Genomic DNA, 20,863 nt, shown 5'->3' on the forward strand with positions numbered 1-20,863 from the left:
ACATTTTTTACTTTTTGCTAAGGTGGTCTCGAAGGGAAGGCCCTCTGTGAAGAGCATGTAAGCTGAACGATAGGGAGGAAGTACCAGGTAGGAGTGTGGGAAGAATATTCTAGATATGCTAGGTGGTAGCATGTGTTAAGATTCTGAGGAAGGATCTTGGCAGATTATCCCACATCAAGGGTAGGGAAATTAAACTCCATTTCTCAATTGGGGTGGCAGAGAGATAAGCAGAGAATTTGCAGTCCTCTTCACCAGAGCATGGTCTAGAAATGGAAAGAGGCCAGTGTAATTAGGCTCTAGTAAGCAAGGGGAGAGGATGCTGGAGAGGTAGGCAGGAGCCAGATGGCACAGAGCCTCACGAGGCATGGTCAGGGGCTCCGGTGTGTGCAGTGTGACCTGGAAGGGGGCAGGAGAGGGTGTAGATGAGGGAGGCTGCCATAGTAGCTTACATGGGAGATGTGGTGGTCCGAGCCACAGTAGCGGAAGAGGTAGAGAAGCAGATGCATTTGAGAGAGCTATTGGTGTCACTAAGTGGCACTCGGATGGATTGAGTGTGGGGTGAAGTGAGGGAAAAGAGGATTCAAGTATGACTTTTCAGTTGTGTCTTAAGTCATGCAAGTTGTGGATGAGGGAAAACCTGGGTGGGAGCGGAGAAGCTTCTACAGGGGGTAGAATCAAGGTCATTCTGGGCATGTTGAGACAAAAATTTGTGAGTCGTCTGTATAAAGAGGGTACAGCAACTTGGTAGATGAGGTCAGGCAGGGAGAGAAAGAAGAGAAGAGGGCTCAGGATGGGGCCCCGAGGAAGCCCGGGTCTCAGGGTTCAGGATGAGGAGCAGGCCACATTGAAGATGACCGGCAGTCGAGAGGAAGCTGCTTGAAGAAAGCGAACTCTGCTAAGTGCTTATGAGAGTTTTGGTAAAAGGAGGGCAGAACTGTCCATTGGATTTAGTAACAGGTTTTTGGTGACTTTGAGGGGAACAGTTTCAGGAAAGGGTGGGAGGCAGACAGGAGTTGGGTGAGTGGGTGGGTAATGGGGGACTGGATAAGGGGAGAAGTGGGTCCAAAGGGCTGTGGGGCAACGGCCCGACACCTGGAGAGGGCTGCGGGTCAGGGGCAGCGGTTTCTGGTGGGGGATGGAGCGTGGGTGTGCTGGTGGAAACAGGAGAGAGAGGCGGTGCTGTAGGGGCACAGTCCATGCAAAAAGAGGAGGCAGGAGCCTCTGATGGGAAGAGGGACAGGTCCTGCAGCATCCCAGGCCTCAGGGAGAGGAAGAGGAAGGAGGAGAGGATGATGGAGTTGGACAATCGATTGAAATGAAGTGATCAGGTGGATGTGGGTGGACGATGTTCCCAGAAGGTACAAAGTAGCCATTCATCATGGCGTGGAAAGGCAAGTTGGTTAAGGAAATAGCAGAATTGAGCTATTGGGCAGGGTTGAGCTATAGGTCAGTTTAGGGTAGGAATCTGGGCCCTTAGATGTGTGTGTGGGGGGGTGAAGGGTAGGCACGCATGTGCACGGTTTCCTTGCCTCCTGGCACTTCAGTCATCAGCTTGCCCTTTTTTTTTTTTTTAAGGTTTCCTTTCCTTTCCTTTCCTTTCCTTTCCTTTCCTTTCCTTTCTCCTTTCCTTTCTCTTTTCCTTTCTCCTTTCCTTTCTCCTTTCCTTTCTCCTTTCCTTTCCTTTCCTTTCCTTTCCTTTCCTTTCCTTTCCTTTCCTTTCCTTTCCTTTCCTTTCCTTTCTTCTTTTCTTTCTTTCTTTGAGAGAGAGAGCACAAGTGGGAGAGGGAGAAGCAGTCTTTCCACTAAGCAGGTCCCCTGAGATCATGACCTGAGCAGAAGGCAGATACTTAACCGACTGAACCACCCAGGCGTCCCAGCGGCCTACTTCTTTAAATTCCTACTCAGTCTCCTTATTTAAGGTAAGTCTCTCGTGATGTTGAGGGGGAGCATCCATGGCCTTCATGTATCACCCCACACACACAGCCTCCCAGTCAGGGGCTCTTTTCTCAGCAAGCCACCTTAAAGGTGTCCGTCCATTGTTCTGTGGCTTGAGAACATGTCACTTGCCCTGTCCCTCCAGTCCACAGGCAGGTGGAGGGTCTGGGCCGGTTTCTCTCCCTGGTTTCTCCCTCTCTCACCCATTGCCGTCCTGCTGCTGGACTAGGAGACCTGGGTATGCTTGGCCACATGGGATCTCCTTGGCCTTGTTAAACCAGTCATTGGGTGGAGAAGATGGCAGACTTCTAGCAGTCCTCACCCCCTCTGGGAACCTGAGCATTTGTCTCCAGGAACCTGAGTGGCCCAGGCCACCTACCCTCAAACATATTTCTGCCTTTCTCAGCAGAATCCACTGCATGTTCACACTTCTCAGTTCTGTGCTTTTACCTGGAGTATCAGATTGCTGGTGCTGAGTTAACACTTCTGGGCCCCATGTCCCAAGCCAAAGTCCTACTCCATTATCAAGTTTCTGGCAAACCTATTAGAAGCAGAAACAGGGGCCCCTGGGTGGCTCCGTGATGGAGCGTTGGGCTTTTGCTCAGGTCTTGATCCTGGGGTCCTGGGATCAAGTCCCACGTCGGGCTCCTTGCAGGGAGCCTACTTCTCCCTCTGCCTGTGTCTCTGTCTCTGTCTCCCTCTCTCTTTGTCTCTCATGAATGAATAAATATAATCTTAAAAATATAGAAGCAGAAACATTTGAGGGAAGTATAGCTGGTCCTTCCCAGTCACTCAGGTCCTGGGAGGCTGCTAAGTGGAACAGACCAAGGCTTAGGTAGAGACGTGGACAGGGATGTTTTCTGTGAGTTTCATTTTATTGCAGAGAAAACATTTCCCCCCCATACTTTCTACCCCCACACAAAATGAATAGGACAAAACATTAGAGGAATAAATATTTTATCTGTGATGAAATTGTGAACGGTCTCAGAATTTGAACCAAACTAACAGACAGTGGCCTTTGACCTACCTCAGAGGGGCAGAAGAGTAGAGGAATTTAAAACACAATTCTGGGATCCCTGGGTGGTGCAGCGGTTTAGCGCCTGCCTTTGGCCCAGGGCGCGATCCTGGAGACCTGGGATCGAATCCCACGTCGGGCTTCCCGTGCATGGAGCCTGCTTCTCCCTCTGCCTGTGTCTCTGCCTCTCTCTCTCACTGTCTGCCTATCATAAATAAATAAAAATTAAAAAAAAAAAAGGCTCCCGTTTCTGTGGGATGCCTTTAAAAAAATAAAAAAAAAAAAAAAAACACGATTCTGAGGAAGGGGGGGGGTGTGGGATGCATAGCATGGTCAGGACAGAGGAAAAAGAGAAACATCCACTGAACTTAAGGCCACAGAAAACTCCCTGCAAGAGAAACCGTGTGGCCTCACCTCCCCTGGTCCCCCAACTGTGTATCTGATTCAGCTGGAATATGGACTTTCACATTTCCTCCCGTGGTAAAGGCAGCCAGATGGAGAGTTGAAATCAACTTGTAGGCAAAGCAACCCTGGTGGGGGGCAGGGTACGTGGAAGGACAGGACCCACAAAGGAATCTCTTCACCTAACAGACGGGAGGGAGTCCATGTGCCGGCTTTTCCCCAAAGTGTTCAGCTCACCCTGATGCAGATGGGAACCCATGTCCCAAGCCCATGTCATTCCTGCTCCCCACGGGTTCCGTTTCTCTGTAGACACTCCCAGCTGATGCAGTGGCAAGGCCTCTCCTTCCACTAAGAGAGATGACCCCTGGGTGGAGTTTCCAGTAATTATAAAGAGCCCTTGGAAAAACTCCATTGAGGACGGCTATTACCCACAGCCCCAGTCCCCTATCCTGTGCCGGCCACTGAGGACAGACTGATAAATGCACAGCCCCCTCTTGCCTAGAACCAATGCCAAGGTGGCAAACAGGCAAAATCCAGGTAAAGGGGGCAGGATGAGCAGTGAGTGGCCCCATGCTTGTTTAAAGGCCAAAGAATAAAATTGCCCCTAATAAAGTAAGTAGGAAATGATAACCAGGTCTGTTCATAAAAAGTATGCTCTGGAAGATTTATTCCAATCAACAGGAGTGGTGTTTGCTCAGGGAATAAGGAAAACGTGGACTCTGGAACGAGATGAAAGTTGAGAAGCAGCTGGCAGCACCAAAGGCACTTAAGGAGATAGCTCTCGATTAGCTTAGAATCACGCTAGGACAGCGAAGAGCATCACCCACACTGGGAAAAACCTGCCACTGATGTCAAGAGCAGGCTTAAGAAAACCACCTAGAATACAGAAAGTATCGAACAAGGAGTGACCGGAGAGAACACGGACCGTGGAGAGGCCACACAATGGAAATCCAGAGTAGTGTTAATTGACAGAATGAAAATATTACCAGGCAGCCCATAGAACGTGCCACACCAAGAGCAAACCTAAGGTAAACTCTGGACTTTGGGTGGAATGATCAGTCATGTATGTTCATCAGTTAACAAGGTAACAAGTTTACCGCTGGCGGGGGAGGGGGGGGTGCTGACCGTGGGGGAGGCTGTGTGTGTTGGGTGGGGGCATGGGGGGAATTTCTGTACCTCCCTGTTAGTTGTGTTGTGAACCTGATGCTGCTCTAAATAAGTAAGCCTTAAGAATTCACAGGCAGGACACATGTAAAGTGAACAATTTTTTAGGACATAAGAAGAAACCTTCTCTAAACTGAAAGAGATCCAAACCTGCGGGTTGGCAGGACTCCCTGTGTTCAGAAGGGAAAGAAAAGATAAAAACTAAAAAACAACAGCAGGATCCCGTTCTTCATTTCAAGGACATTTGTAAGGCAGGAAAATTAGGTCACTTACAGTAGCAAAACCTTCCTGTCGACCCAAACTGATGTTCAGATGCAAAAGCGTGTATCTCACCCACACAGTCTACCTGGAAAATAACAAAAATGTTCTTAGCAGTCTGCAAGATGAATCAAAGTAGAGAACTGACGAACGGGGAAACTGTGTAAGAAGCTTGAGAGCTCCTCTTCTCTACACACTTAGGACTAAGTTATTGTGCTAATGATAGGTTTAAGTAATACAAATGCCACCGATTGAAAGAAAATATGTATCATGTGAAAATAAAATAATAAATAATATGACGAATATGCTTGTCCCTGAATGGTAGATTATTCTAGTAAAAGGAGGGAGGAGATGGGAAAAAACATAAAAATATGTTAATTTTACTGGGGAAATGAATGGGCACTGTTTGGTTTCTGAAGTTGATAATAATGACCTTAGATTGGGTAAAAACATGAAATTTTACTATTTCAAGGGACATGCCAGGGCAATATGAATCTGGTTGAATGTGGACAGATGGGCAAAGAATACCAGGCAATTGCAGTCAAAAAGAATTGTCACAATATTAATATCAGAATTCAACGTCGAAGCAGTAGATGGGACTGAGAACTCTCTAACTGATGACTAGATTGTCCACAATGATCACGCAATTGTCGTGAATTTCAGATAAGATGCAGCAAGATCTAATGGGAGATGCGAGAAGGAGTCACCGAATGTTTTTGGGAGACCAAAACACTTCCTCAGTCCTTGCCGGTAGCTTCCGCTGGGAAGGCACTAGTCCAAGCTCTTTTCGTGCATTAACATGTCTAGTCCTTAGAGCAGCCGCCCATGGGACATGGAGATACTATTAGCTCCCCACTCCAAAGAAAGAGGCCTACGCACAAAGACCAACTAAATAATGTACTCTGCCTAACAGATAAAGATTGAACTCTAGGGGTGTCGGTTGGCTGGGCGAGTCTTGACTTCTTCCGCTGAGGTCATGATCTCAGGGTCATGGGATTGAGCCCTGGGATTGAGCTCCTCACTCAATGCGGAGTCTGCTGGCCCCTTTCTCTCTGCTCCTCCCCTTGATCGTGCACTCTCTCTGTCTCAAAGAAATGAGTAAAATCTTTTTTAAAAATCTAATTTTAAAATTATAAAGAAACAAAGAAAGGCCTCGGGGGTCGGTGTGGAACCTGTCCCGGAAGAATGGTGGGGGAGTCTGTCGATTGTGGAAGGACCTAAGCTTTCCAGCCCCCCAAAAGAAAATGCAAGCAGAGCAGACTGAGCAGGGGACGGTGTGTCCCCAGGGCCTCTCCCACAGCCAGGCCACTGGAGAGTGCAGTGTGCCCTAGGGCTGGGCTCTGCCCTCAGGTGCTGGGGGGTGGGGAGCAGAACTGAAGGAGGAGCAGCTCTCCAAGGGGGGTGGCAGCCAGGCTGGGTAGCCCAGACAACTGATTTTTAAAACAGGCCAGACACTCAAACTTCCTCTTTGTTTCAACAGAGTCAGCACTAGTGCTCCACGGAGAGGTTTCCCCGCATTTTATTTGATTTTTTGTTTTGTTTTTTATTTATTTAAATTCAATTAATTAACATATGGTGTATTATTAGTTTCAGAGGTAGAGTTCAGTGATTCATCCGTTGCATATAACACCGAGTGCTCATCACATCACGTGCCCTCCTTAATACCCATCACCCAGTTGCCCCCATGCTCCCACCCCCCCTCCCCTCCAGCAACCCTCAGCTTATTTCCTAGAGTCTCTCAGGGTTTGTCTCCCTCTCTGATTTCATCTTACTTCATCTACCCCTCCCTTCCCCTGTGATCCTCTGTTTTGTTTCTGAAATTCCTCATACGAGTGAGATCACATAATTGTTTTTGTCTGATTGACTACTTTCACTCAGCATTTTGATCACCTCCTCTTTAGTTTCTTATCCTCTAACCTGCCAGAGCTAAGAAAACCATTTGATCTCAGGCTTCCTGAGGATCAGTTCCCACTCCCTTTCACGTAGGAGCCACTGCCCTTCCGCCCTCAGTTCTCTCCCACCACTGCCCTGTTTTGCCTCCGTAACTCTGACTCTTTCAATGTCACTTCCTGAGGGAAACATTCTCTGGCCCTGACCTTCCAGGCTAGATTAATTTCCTTCATACTATATTGAAAATTCATACTATATTGAAGATTTATAGTATAAAATAGAATAAAAGAACATGCAACCTTCCAAAAGTAGGAAAAAATATTTCATTTTTTTTATTTTTAATTTTTTAAAAGATTTTATTTATTTATTCATGACAGACACAGAAAGAGAGAGACAGAAGCAGAGACACAGGCAGAGGGAGAAGCAGGCTCCATGCAGGGAGCCTGACGAGGGACTTGATCCCGGGTCTCTCCAGGATCAGGCCCTGGGCTGAGGCAGTGCTAAACTGCTGAGCCACCTGGGCTGCCCCAGGAAAAAATATTTTTAAAAGGCATGCCAGGACATTCGTTGTAATTTCCTGCATTTTTTCCTGGATCTTGTCATGTTTGTGGGTTTTTACAGCTTTTTAAGACTGTGATTTGCTGTGATTTGATGTCCTAAATTGGTTTGGTTTCTTTTTTTTTCTAATTTTCGTATTTGTTTCAAGGGAATTCCCAAAATTGTGTAAGATTCAGGTCCCACAAAACCTAGTCCTGCCAGGGTGTGAAGGCCTGGCATCCCCTTGGTCAGATGGGACAAGAGGAAGCTTTGACCATCTCAACCCCCAGAAGCCCCTCATGCCAGGACTGAGACCCGAAGGATGAATTCACAGTCATCTGTTTGACTTTTTTTTTTCAGCTTCTGGGATGCCTGGGTCGTTCTTGATTTTGGCTCAGGTCTTGATCTCAGGGTCGTGAGATTGAGCAGGCCTGGAGCCTGCTTAAGATAAACTTTCTCCCTCTCCCTTTGCCCTCCTCTCTCTCTCTTAAAAAAATAAAAAAGCCTTTTTTTTTTTTTTGGCTTCTAGTGCTAACCTAAATTATTCCTTATTTGTGCAATAGATGGTAAGCTATCTAAATTTTCTCTTCTAGAACTTAGGAGTGATGAAGTGAAGAGATGTGGGAGAGTAATTGAGTCTCTATGAGTATAAGGTGTCCGGGAAACAGTGGTCTCTGAGCTTCAAACCTTTCCCTGGTGTTGGTCTTCTTGGCAGTCATGTGGAAGATTTAATGACTCTGGGCCACTTGTCCTCCATGGGAATGGCACCCCCTCCCCAAAGGGTATTTTCCAGTTACTATTATCATATAACAAATGATCCCAAAACTCAGTGGCTTAGAATAATACAACAAGCACCTTAGCTTTCATGGTTGGAGTCAGAGCCTGGAGCTTGAGCAACCAGGGACTGGCCAGGCATCTCTCTCTCTCTCCACATAGTCTCAGGGGACTCCCTCATTGCAAGGCTGCCTTACAGGAGTCGGACTGCTTGCATGGCAGGTCAGGGTCCAGCATGAGTGTTCCAGCAAGCAAGGTGGAAATTGCGTGGCCTTGTCTGACTTAGCCTCAGAAGACACAACTTTACTTCTGTCTCCTATTGATTTCAAAGAAGACGTAAACTCATACAACTTCAAGGAGTGAGACAGTAGGCTCCATCTCTTGATAAGGGCATGACAAAGCAGCCCTAGAAGATCCTGTGGGACAGATATTTTTGTGTCCATCTTTGGAAAATGCAATTTACCATTGGGTGTCTAGAAATGTTTATTATAAAAAGAGAATATTGGATCTGAGAACGCTTGTTGCAGGCCTACCATACCTCAGTACTGAGCCCCGTGTACTCTTGGATCCAAGCATGAATTTGGATGGATTAAAATCAGAGAGTCCTTGACAGCAGATCTTGCTATGGTGCCGGCTTTGAAGCTCTCATCCTTCTGTGAAAATGGGCCTGACAGGGAAGAGGCTGCCAAGAAGAGTCAAATCACAAATTAGAAATCTCTGGAGATGGACCTACAGGGTGGTGCCATGTAAAAAGGCCACGGGAAAATTCTGGATCCCGGATTTTTTTTTCTCTGATGTTTTATTTTTTTTTAATTTTTTAATTTTATTTTTTTATTTTTTCTCTGATAAGTTTTAAAGCAGTGATAAGATGCTTAAAAACATCAGGCCAAACTTAACCATTGTTCCCAGTATGCTAAGATGTACATTTTAAAATCTCTGAAATCAGGATGGTCTTACAGTTGATGCCAGGTAGTGGTCTTGACCTAGTTGTCATTTGCTGCACATGGCCTGAAAATTTTGGGAAAGAATGTCTACAGTTGGAAGGAAATACCATAGACTACTGTGGACAACTCTTAAGAAATGTTGCAATATCACAACTCTTGGCACAGAGGTCAATGTTCTGTGGAAAAACACAGACACCTATGATCCCAAGTTGAAAAGTGATGTAAAAGAGCTGGACACGGTGCAGAGGTTTTAGAATTATCTGAATCAATTTGTTTTGCTTATATTTCCTTTCTGTGTATGCACGAGAGTAATCTATGATGAAAACTCATGTCTAAAAATGTCCAAAATTTCTTTTACACTATTTAGAAAATTAAAAAAAAACCTTCTATGTGATAGGAAAGCATTGTGTTATGGCCTAATGACTGATTTTCTTTCTGAGAGGCACAGAAAATCCTAAGGTGCGTTGCAATCAGTGAGGTCTCAGAGTAGCTGAAAGGCAGGAGGGAAGAAACCACATTTTCCACTTCAGAAGCATCTGAAGTCATACGTGACTTCTAAGAAGCAGCCCAATGTATGCAGGAAGGTCTAAAACAAGGAGTCAGAAATGCCAACAATGTGGCTGCTCTGGGTCATCAGCTACCTGAGGCACCAGGCAGTGGCCAGGACAGGGCAGCAGTGAGTATGGAAATGAAAGGTGGGGTGATAGAGACCAAACAGTGTGGCTCGAAGCGACTTTGGGGCCAGTGAGGAATAACGCTAGGTGGTGAAGCAGGGAGGAGGTTCTGAGGTACCAGGCTGGGAAAATGAGCGCCTTCTGCTTGCCTGTGCCATCAGGGACCAGGCCAGCCCCAAGTGTCCCCTAAATGAGACCTACAGGACCTGGCCAGGCAGGGCAGGAGATCACAGGTAGATATGGAACTGTCTCAAGAGCTGCCTGGCTGAGGCAGGCACAGGTAGAGGCAAAACCTTTACAGATCAGTTGCTTATGGAAGGGGTTAAAATTGCATTTGGGTTTGAAGTTGGGACAGATGTTTTAAGTAGAAGTTAGGCTCTTGAACCACTCATAGTGACTCAAACACCTTATACTTTAAGATCCATTCAGAGACGCCTGGGTGGCTCAGTGGTTGAGGGTCTGCCTTTGGCTCAGGGCATGATCCTGGAGTCCTGGGATCGAGCCCTGCATCAGGCTCCCTACAGGGTCTCCAGGGGGCCTGCTTCTCCCCCTACCTATGTCTCTGCTTCTTTCTCTGTGTCTCTCATGAATAAATAAATAAATAATAAAAATAATTTTAAAAAAAGATCTGTTCAAACATTGGTTTCATTACCCCCATTTCTCAAAGTAGGATTGGTCCTCAGTTGAGGCAGCTCCAACTTTTAGGGGCACAAGAGCCAAAGGTTTGAAACTGGACACACAGTCTCCATAGGCATCAGACACCTGCTCTCAGGCAGTGCTGAGAAAATGCCAATCCTCTTTTTAGTAACATGGTCATTACATTAAATGCTGTCTATTCCTGGAAGGTCCCACTTGCCCCAAGCCTCTCTAATGCCTGCTCATCCTTCAAAGCTCATCACCCCTGTAGGGCAGCTTTCACCTTTCCCTTCTGGGTTGCTATGGCAACCTGAGCTTGCCTCTACAACAGCACCATCCCACTGGCCAGGATTCTTCCTTTAAATTGTTTTTGGCCTTACTAGAACACGACTTTATTTCCCCAGCATCTGGCGTGTTGCTAATAAAGTAGACTCGGGAAGCCGTCAGTAAAATGCTTATTGAATGCAACCTTCGTAAAAAGCCTTTTCTCTTAGGGACGTTAAACAAGCCTGTAGAAGCTCATTTTGAAAATTAATTCATATTAATTCTTCTTCAACACATTTTTTCACAAGTAGCAAATAGCACTGGTCCTGGAATTCAAGTCATTTTACAGGGCAGTGGTCGTTGACTTTGGGCTACTTCCTTACCGTCTCTGGGTCTTGGGTTTTCCCTTGTCCTGTGAACATCTCAAGGGTGCCCTGTATTTTCCATTATTTAGCACAGTGCCTGGCACATAGTACACGCTCAATAAATATTTGAATAACATTAATCTGTGAAGTGAGTGAAAGGACTGGATAAATTATCTCTTTGGCTTCCTAATAATGTAAGGAAACCCTTTCCCTCACTCTTTCCAATCAAAACATATATTAATTTTTAATCCATATGATACAGTTTAACAAAGAAAGCTTACAGAGCTGCTTAGAAGGAGCCCAGCAACTTGTTACTATGGCAACACTACACTTCCTAGTCGTCAGATGATGGACACAGTATAGATGAGTCTACCTAATATATGTATATTGAAGTTTATCAGCCTTACTATTATGTGATAAGGTTTTAGTGGTCCTTAGAAACACACCTCAGATCCTCTCCTACTTGTTGGCTGATAACTAAAACTCCATGATTCATCTTTTTAGTGTGAAGGGCTTTATGTCCTTAACTGAAAACCATAATTTTTTAAAATAGTGCTCCATATCAGAGTAAATATCTTTATGTATTGGCTGCATGGAACTTTAAAAAATAACACTGGTGAATTGAGAAAGTCATATTGCTTCAGTTTCACAATATTTTAAGGGAATTAAATTCATAAATCATTGCTTCAGGTTGGCTAGCACCTACTGCAGGATGCCTGGCTGGCTCAATCTGTAGAGCATGCAACAGTTGGTCTTGGGGTCATGAGCCTTACATCGGGTGTAGAGATTATTTTAAAAAGTAATAATAAAAATTTAAAATATACTGGTAGTGGTGTGCAGGTTAGGCTGGCAAGTTCATGTACATTATAGCTAATTATAATTACACTAAGATGTAAGTTATTTGTAGCAAGTGTTATTTCCATACATTTTAACGGATAAACCAAGTCCATTGGGTGAACTGTGGATTTTTCAGGTATCGTTAAATAATACTGAAAACCTCCCAACACAGCCTATGGTCTGCCATTTTGTCATTCCCAGCTAGGACATTCTGGACTTTCTAAGAACAGGCCTTTAAAAGCTACTAGTATGATCCAACTGTACTCGCCTTTATATTTATTTTAATTGAGATTTGGGCACCTGGGTGGTTCTGATGGAATTTCTCACCAGGAGAGCAAAATATACTTCATAGCTTTATTTCAGGGACATTTGTAATTAAATGCCACTTAACTAATTGTGTGAAACCAAACAAGATGGACAGGTAGAAAAGTTTAGATAAATTCACTGATAAACTTCATCCTTAAACAAAACCCGTCTATTCTTTGTTGATGACAAGCAAGAAAGAGAAGCCTTTTGGAATTGGCCTTGTGGAGGCCATGGGCATGCTCCAAATTTCTGCTGACCCATTCATGGGCTAACAGATGTCAAATAAGCTTTGCCTGTCTGTTTGCCTCACAGATGTTGGACTCACCAGACAGGTACCATGTCCAACAGTGGCTCTACATGACTTCCCAAACCTTTACTACCCCATCACCATTCACGGGAGGAGTCAGAATGTGCAGTGCTCACTAAAAACAAGTCACAAATTCAGGGTTCAGATTCTACTTCAGGTGGAGAAAAGTCATTTTAAGAACATTTGCCTTGATGACACATGCTACTAAGGAGGATGGTGAGCAGAGCCCTCTGTCATGAAATGCCCAAAGCCAATATAATTTTGGAAATGTAAGCACACCTCCACATTCTGGTGGGCCTCTGTTATGTATGAAATTGTGAGTAATAGATTGTTCAATTTAAGACCTTTTAGCTTATATACCTGGAAATTTGAGAAGTATGTCGAATTCAGGAATATTTGATCCAAAGTCTCAATGACTTAGTTTTATTCTCTCACTCTGCTCTGTTATAGAGCGAAGCTCCATCTCAGGCTCTTTCCCCTTATTTGTTTCCAAGGGAGGAGTCTTTAGCTTTGCCATGATTGGGACCATCCTGGCCAATCCCCGAGGCCGAAGGAAGGCTGTAAACAAACTAATTGGCTTAACGGCTGGGAAAGACCTGAGTCAGTGACTCTGCCAAGGGCAATGAGATTAAGGGAGGGTCAATTCTTCAGATTTCATGGCTGCTATTTAATAAGAGAGGGAAGAAAACCACAACGTCCAAACTGGCAATAATGGTGCCACAAAGGGAGAACATTACCTCTAAATTAAGTACATGATTATTTTTGTCAATCATGGTGTAAAAGGGGCACAAAGAAAAGTATCATTCTGCCTGATTTCAAACAATTCTGTGTAATTCAAGGATTTGTGTGAAACCACTGTCTCTCCCTGGCAGCTTTCCCACTCCCATCCCATGTCCAGTAAGAGGCTGAAGTCAGAAATGGATTTTGTAGCATATATAGCATGGTAACGAGCTATTGTAGCTAATCCTACGTCCTTCGCTTCTGTTGTTCAGAAGGCTTGGGCAGAGAGGGGTCCAATGGCCTCTCCAGTAGCTGGCTCAACCCTTCTAATCTAAGCCAGACCTGAATATTTAAGCCTCAGCAGCAGTTTCTCAAATGGCCAATTAAAAAAAAAAAAAAAAAAGATCACTCACAAATTAGGCTGTTCTCCAAAGGGTGTTTTGAAACGTTTATTTGCTTAAGTGACTATAAAATTAGTAATATGGTTAGGACTCAAATTAATGGGCTGTTGTAGCCTTGTGAGTTTATTTCATAGACTCTACTTGGCCAGAACATTTTGCATCAATTTTTGTCATCCTAAAAGCCAATAGGCTATCGAGCCTTTTACAACTGATAAAGCACCACACTGCTTCCTCACGAGGACCTGGAGGTATGCTTTAAACACTATCACCCTGGACTCCCTTGACACTTTATGAGTGTGTGTCTGTGTGCGTGTATACGTATCTTATATCCTCATTTATAAACAGAATTGAGTGTCTACTATGTACCAGCTACCTAATCTAAATCATTTTATTTAATCTACGGTTATCTTATTAAATATGAATTCCATTGTACAGATAAGGAAACAAGCTTGGAGAGATAAATGATTTTCTAATAGTCATAGAGCTATAAATAGTAAAGCCTGTACCGAACTCAGGTCTGCATGTGGTCACAGCTTATGGTCTGACCCCACCACGTTTCACTACCTCACTGCCTCTATGGGATGTGAATTAAGTTATATTTTTCATTTTGCTTTCAGCTTTGCCTCCCTCCCTGTCTGCTCTTCCCTGCCAAACCCTATACTAATTGACTCAGAAAATATTTTTTGAGGATCTCCTATATGCCAGACACATTTTAAGTGCTAGAAACATGGCAGTGAGCAAAATAGACAAAAATCCCTACCCTCAGGAGTTTACATTTTAGTAAGACTCGTCCAGCTGGCTGTGTCTTAAACTTGCCAAAGAAACACTGCAGGCAAACTCCACCGAAAGCCTCAAAGGCAAAGCTGTAAGTCTGAGCAACCAAACTTAAGCTACTTAACCCCAAACGAGGTTTTCCATTTTGGTTATACAAGAAACATTCAAGTGAGTAGCTTCCTTTTGTTCTTAAGGACTATGATATTGTTTTCTTGGTTGCAGTTAACATTTATTGGGCTAAACTAGGCACCGGACCTCAAGTTACATAGGTTATCTCATTTAATCCTTACAACAACCCAATGAGACAAGTATCACTCTGTCTCCATTTAACAGAGGAGAGTACTGAGGTACAATGAGGTTAGGGAACATCCACGTTGTTGCACTACTAAAGTGACGGAGCTGATATTTGAACTCAGGTCTACCTGACATTGGAGGCCAAGTGCTTACCCGTGCCTCTGCCCCATTTACAGGACTGGCCTGGGTCTTCTTTCGGTTTAGTGGTTATGATATACTCTTGGATCTTCTATGTACCATTGATTTACTTATCAGATCATCCAACAAACATACCATATTTTTGTACAGTGTTCAAGGCACTGGAGCTAGGAGATATCAGACAGACATATTTATGGCCTTCACAGCTTCACAGGATGGTAAGTAAGGGGCTTCAGAGAAACAACTGGGCACATATAAGACGGATAAATGCTAGGCTGTGGAAATCTCTGTGTACTCCAGGTGCATGTGGGAGAGGCTCCTAACCTGGTCATCGGGGTGGGGAAGATGGTCAGTGGAAGCTTCATGGAAGGGACATCTAAGCAGAAGCCTAAAGCAACTATCCAGGTAAATGTATGTGTAGGAGTGGAGGATGGGAGAATGTTCCAAGAAGCAAAAGGATGCAAATGTTCAGAGTAGACCCAAAAACTGGAAGAAATTCAGGGTGTCTGGGGCCCCTATATGAGACGTTGGACGTGGTAAGGGTTGCACGGAGACTGAGCAAGGCACCACCTCATGGAGCCTTCCAAGCCAACATTAGAGAGACCAATTCCCACAGAGAATTGGGAAACCACTGAAGTATTAAATAGGGAGACATCATATTTACTTTTTATTTTGCCAATACGTTATCATTGTTTTCTTTTTAATAGTTTGATTGAGACATAATTGACATGCAGTCAGCTATATGTATTTAAAGTATACATTCTGATGAGTTTCCATCTACGTGCTGCTGACACTGTAAACATTACCAAGAGAGCGTGTTTTCTCCTGCTCCTTCTCAGTTCTCCTTTTTCTTTCATTTCCTACCCCCAGGCAACCACTGATCTGCCCTCTGTCAGTCGGATTTAGTTGTAACTTTCTAGAGCTTCAGATAAATGGAATCATAATTTATACGTATGAATTATTTTAGCGAGATCATGGGAACTTCCTTGCAAAGAGTGGATGAGACAAGGGAAAGACCAGGGGCATCAGTCAGTGAATTATTGGTGGCCTTGGCATGTTCCTTATCCACTTCAGCCCTACACAGGAGGCAGCGTGCTTCTGAGTAGCCCTTGATGGGGAAGGCCGTGCAAGGAAACGTGGTCAAGAACCAGAATTTTTTTTTAAGATTATTTATTTATTTATTCATGAGAGACACAGGGAGAGGCAGGGACATAGGCAAAGGGAGAAGCAGACCCCCCATGGGGAGCACGATGCAGGACTCAATCCCAGCACCCTGGGATCATGACCTGAGCGGAAGGCAGATGCTCAACCCCCGAGCCACCCAGGTGCCCCAAGGACCAGAACTTTTTAAGGGAGAAGAAAATTATTACATTTTATCCCTCTATTTTCTCCTCATATTAAACCCTAGTTAAATTAAATCTTCTTTTAGGTAATGACTCAGAAATTCTGCAAAGGGCTTACTAATAGCTCTTGATGATTCATAGGAATATTTTACTCTGAAAGTGGTTGTCGTTGAGGCGTGTCGATGTGAAACTTTTGCTCCTGGGAAGTATGGTGAAGGCCTAAGAACTTACGACTTTGTAAAGTGGTTATGATAATAGTAATTAATAATTGTATTTCTCTGTGCTCTGCCAAAGCAGTTGAGCATTGCAAAAACACTTTAGAATAAAGCAATAAATAGATAAGTAGCTAGAGACTTTAATTAAGCCACTTAAAGTATCTTTACTTTTCTTGTTTTTTGTTTTGTTTTGTTTTAACCCCCAGTGTCTACAAATTTCAAGAATTAGTTTGAACTAATTGCTTGGGTAATAGCAAAGATCATCATTTTCAGAAATATATTAGATAGAAACAAAACTCCAAGACTCTAAAATACATTTGATCACAATGCTTCAGTTTGAGGCCAAAACCCAATCATTTAGATAGACCCGAGAAAGTCCTCAGTTTTAGGCCTGGCCAGCTCCCAACTAGCTGTGTGACCTGGGGCAAGTTCCTTACTCTCTGGACCTGTTTCCTCACCTGTTACACAAGGTCATGGGAATATACCTCTAAGACTCTTTCCTCCTCTAGGATTCACTAGCATCTTCAAGTGTACAGGAGCGCCCTTACCCTAAATACAGTAAATAGTTTTATGAATTGCCCACATTAATATGATTTTACTGATATCTTCTCCAATATTTTATTACAAAAATTGTTGAATGTACAGAAAAGAATGAAAGAATGGCACAGGGACCAGCCACCTAGATTCTGTATACCCGCCACCTGGATTCCACCATTAACATACTCCTTTGCCTGCTATCACACTTTTACTCATCTACCTGTACCTACCTGTTCCTCTGTCCTTCATTCCATCACATTTTTTAATTTTCAAAAAAATTTTTAAAATATTTTATTTATTTATTCATGAGAGAGAGAGAGGTAGAGACACAGGCAGAGGGAGAAGCAGGTTCTATGCAGGGAGCCCAACGTGGGACTCGATCCCGGGTATCCAGGATCACGCCTTGGGCTGAAGGCAGCACTAAACCGCTGAGCCACCCGGGCTGCCCCCATCACATTTTTTAAAACGTAACTTGAAGTGGCATATGCCAGTGTACTTCACCTCTAAGCATTTCAGCATGCATAGTATTAACTAGAGTTTCAAACATTTGTTTATTTAATTTTAAGCTTATGAACTGTGCGATGCACTAATATTAAGTGGCAAATGCCTACACCTGTGCAACCCAAACCTCTATCAGGATAAAGAACAGGACCACCATCCCAGAGTTTCCTCATGTACCCTCCAGCCAATCCCCGCCCCCACCCCACCCACCCCCACTCCCACAGATTCCTTTGGGATGTTCTAAAATCTCATATAAATGGAATAACACAAGTTGGCTCTCTTTGGTGTCTGGCTTTCACTCAGCATGTTTTTGACATTCATCTGTGTGGCTGCATGGAATCCACGTTCTTTCCTTTTTACTCACAAGTAAAGTCTAGTGTCTGAATACCCCACAGTTTGTTTAGCCATTCTTCTGTTGATGACACCAGGCCATTCCACTGTTCCGTCCACTCATAAGATCAACACTTCCAATCTGTTCCATGCTTCAACAGACCCATTCTGGGAAAATTGTGTGTAGAATGCTTTGGTATATGAAGCCCAATTTGCAAACTGGCTTTGGCCAGAGTTCCTTGAGGAGAGCTTCACACACAGGTGAGCCATTAAGTGGAATACAGATGGTGGCCTTGCCGTGCCCTCAGTCCTCAGGGCGGCTGGGCTAGGACCGGGGATGCTGAAAGCTGGGGCCACTGGACGGCCACCCCAGGATCTGAAGTAACCTCACCCACTGTGCAAGTACCATTTTCCTGAGTGCAGTGGTGTGAAAACCTCTGGGAACCCCCAAATTAGGCTTACAAAATAAGAGATACCTTATTCATCCTTCACCAAGAAAGAAATTGAGATGCCATTAAATGCCACTGTGGTCTCAGCAAAATGTAGACACATGCACATACACCGTACGTTCAAATAAAAACTTCTGAATGAGATGAAAATCACCCTAAAACTATATTATAGTAATTCAGAAGGAAAGCCTGAAAGAGACCTAACAACTTTCATGGGGCAAATGGCAGAGGCAACAAGAGCTTTCTTCCCCTTATGCCTAAATTGTTGTAAAACAGAAACAGCCAACAAGTTCCAAAGGACTTTCGCAGAAGCAGAGGCCCCCTGTTTTGGCCATGTCATGGCAACTTTTGCCTCGCCTGTTTGCAAACTGCCTGGGCCATTTCAGGCTTTGGGATCTAGAGATTGAAGGTCTCCTCTCAATTCTTCCAATAACCAACAGTGTCACTTTGGCAAGATATTTTAAAGAAAGGAATACAAATTCCTATAAAAATGTTTACCCTGCCCATCTCCAAAAATGGACTTTGAGGCAACTTTGGATAAAATCCCTTTTTCTTTCATCATAATTATGAAATCTTGTTGACGTTCTTTGTTTTCAAATCAGTCAGAGAGATTACCAGGGAATGTGGCATTTCACAGCTGCCAACATCTAGACGCTGATCCAACACTTTCATTTTATGGATATGAAAACCACCACGGTCCAGACAGCTACAGTTACCTCTGAAAGTTGCAGAGCTACTTTGAGCTAATGAGTCCAGAACCCAGGTCCACTTGGGAATTGTACATTAGTTCCCTCTCTCCCCAGGCTTGCCCTGGTTTAAGTAGCATTTGTCATGTATTTTCTTTGTTTTTGGCTGCCCAGCACATGAAGTCCTTCTTATTTAGGGGGAGCCTCCCATCTTATGGCCACCTCCACGACGGAAGCCAAGTCTCTCTGGAGCAGAAGACTTGCTTTCCCAGACTGCCTGGCAGCTAGGGCCTGCGCATGTGATCTAGGCTCTCTGCCAGCCCCGTATATCCAGGCAGGACTTCCACTCAGGAATAGAAGGGAAGCAATTGCTCCCGGACAACATATGTTGGCCTCAGTGTCTTCTCTATCAGAACTAGTAGTGAGACATCATGTGGGATCTGCTGTCTTAGCCTTGAACCTGGTCCTCCAGCTATCTCAACATTTTTGTGAACCTACCAGTACCTAAATTCCTTAGCCAGGGTCTTCTATCATTTGAGTGCAGACCCTTGACAAGTTCAGTTAATAATATCAAACACCGTGTGCGAGGAGTTGTCCTAAGCACTTTACATGGATAAACGTACTTAAACCTCACACTAACCCCATGAGCTAGGTATCAAGACCGATCCCATTTGACTGGCGAGGTAACTGAAACACGATGATGAAAGTGATTTGAAGTTAAGTGATGTGCCCCGAATTATTAGCAAGGAGTAGCGAGACTAGGATTTGAACCGTGTTGTCTGGATCTAAATCTGAGCTCTTAATACACATACTGCTCTTAATACTGAGCTCTTAATACTACCCATACTGCTTCTCCACAGTTTTTGTTTACTGATTACATGAATAACTGTTCCTCAGAGAAACATTCCAACATTACAGAAGAGTAGATGAGAGAAAATACGAATAAACTGCTACTCTACCGCTTATAGAATATCATGGTCTATAGCTGCACTGATTGTTTACATTTAATTAAAATTAAATAAAAGGAAATATTTAGTTTCTCAGTCACACTAACCACACTTCAGGGACTCAATAGCCACCTGTGTCTACTGGCTACTGTTTTGGATAGTACAGATAAAAAACATTTCCATCATTGTAGAAAGTTCTAAAGGCCAGCGCTGAGGAGTTTGGGGACCTTTTTTCATAGTTCCCTGGGACAATAAACAAGTACAGGCAGTGTTATATAATGGAATGTTTTGCATGCTGTTTTTTTTTTTTTTTTTTTTTTTTTTTTTTTATGGTGGGATTCTTCTGTATTCTCTTACCCATAGCATACTTTTTCTTGCTCTGACTCTTCACCTCTTTTTTCGCCCCCGGTTAAGCGAGATGTGTATGCATCCGTCTATGCCTTTCTCTTGGCTCTTACAATTGTAAAGTTACATATTCACATGCAGAAGTCCTTGTCGGTGGTGAACAATTTTGTTCCCCTTGCATTTTTCAGTTAAGAAAACATCATGGAGATCTTTCTGAGTCAACCAGTCAACAGATCGAGCTTATAAGTGGCCATGTGGAATCCCATGGTCCAGATATATGACAATATTTTGTTGCACGTTCAGCTCTTTCCATTTTTTTCTACCATCAACAAGGCTCCATAAATGTTGCCACACAATAGCTCCTTATGAATTGGGGCTTTTATTTCCATAGAATTGATTCCTGGGAGTAGGATTATGGAATTGAAAGATATATTTGTGTTTAATTTTCATCACCATTGCCAGGGATCCCCATTTCCTCCAGCAACACGTGAGTATATTCTGGTTTCTCCTTTCCCTTCTGTTTCCCTCCTACCCTGCTAGACACCTCAAATCCTGGCCGGCACCGGATGCTTTCACACCTCTGGATTCCTCTAAAATTATGGTTGAAAAGTGATCCCCCTCTACAGCTACTTGGCATACCAAGAGTAGATGGTGAGGGCAGCTGCCCAAGGTAAAGCAATAAAAGGTTCCATTTTATGTCAAGGACATAAAAACAATAAATTGACTAAAAGTCAGTTTGCTTTTTACTGTCACCTCCCACAGGTCATTTAACAACAGTGTTTCCCCTCAAAAATCTTTTATTGACCCCAAATCTAAACTATTGCTGTGATCGACTCTTAATAATGTGTAAGGTTCAAATTCCAGTTACACAGCCG

Source organism: Canis lupus, chromosome 23 (assembly GCF_003254725.2).
Source record: "Canis lupus dingo isolate Sandy chromosome 23, ASM325472v2, whole genome shotgun sequence".
NCBI lineage: Eukaryota > Metazoa > Chordata > Mammalia > Carnivora > Canidae > Canis > Canis lupus.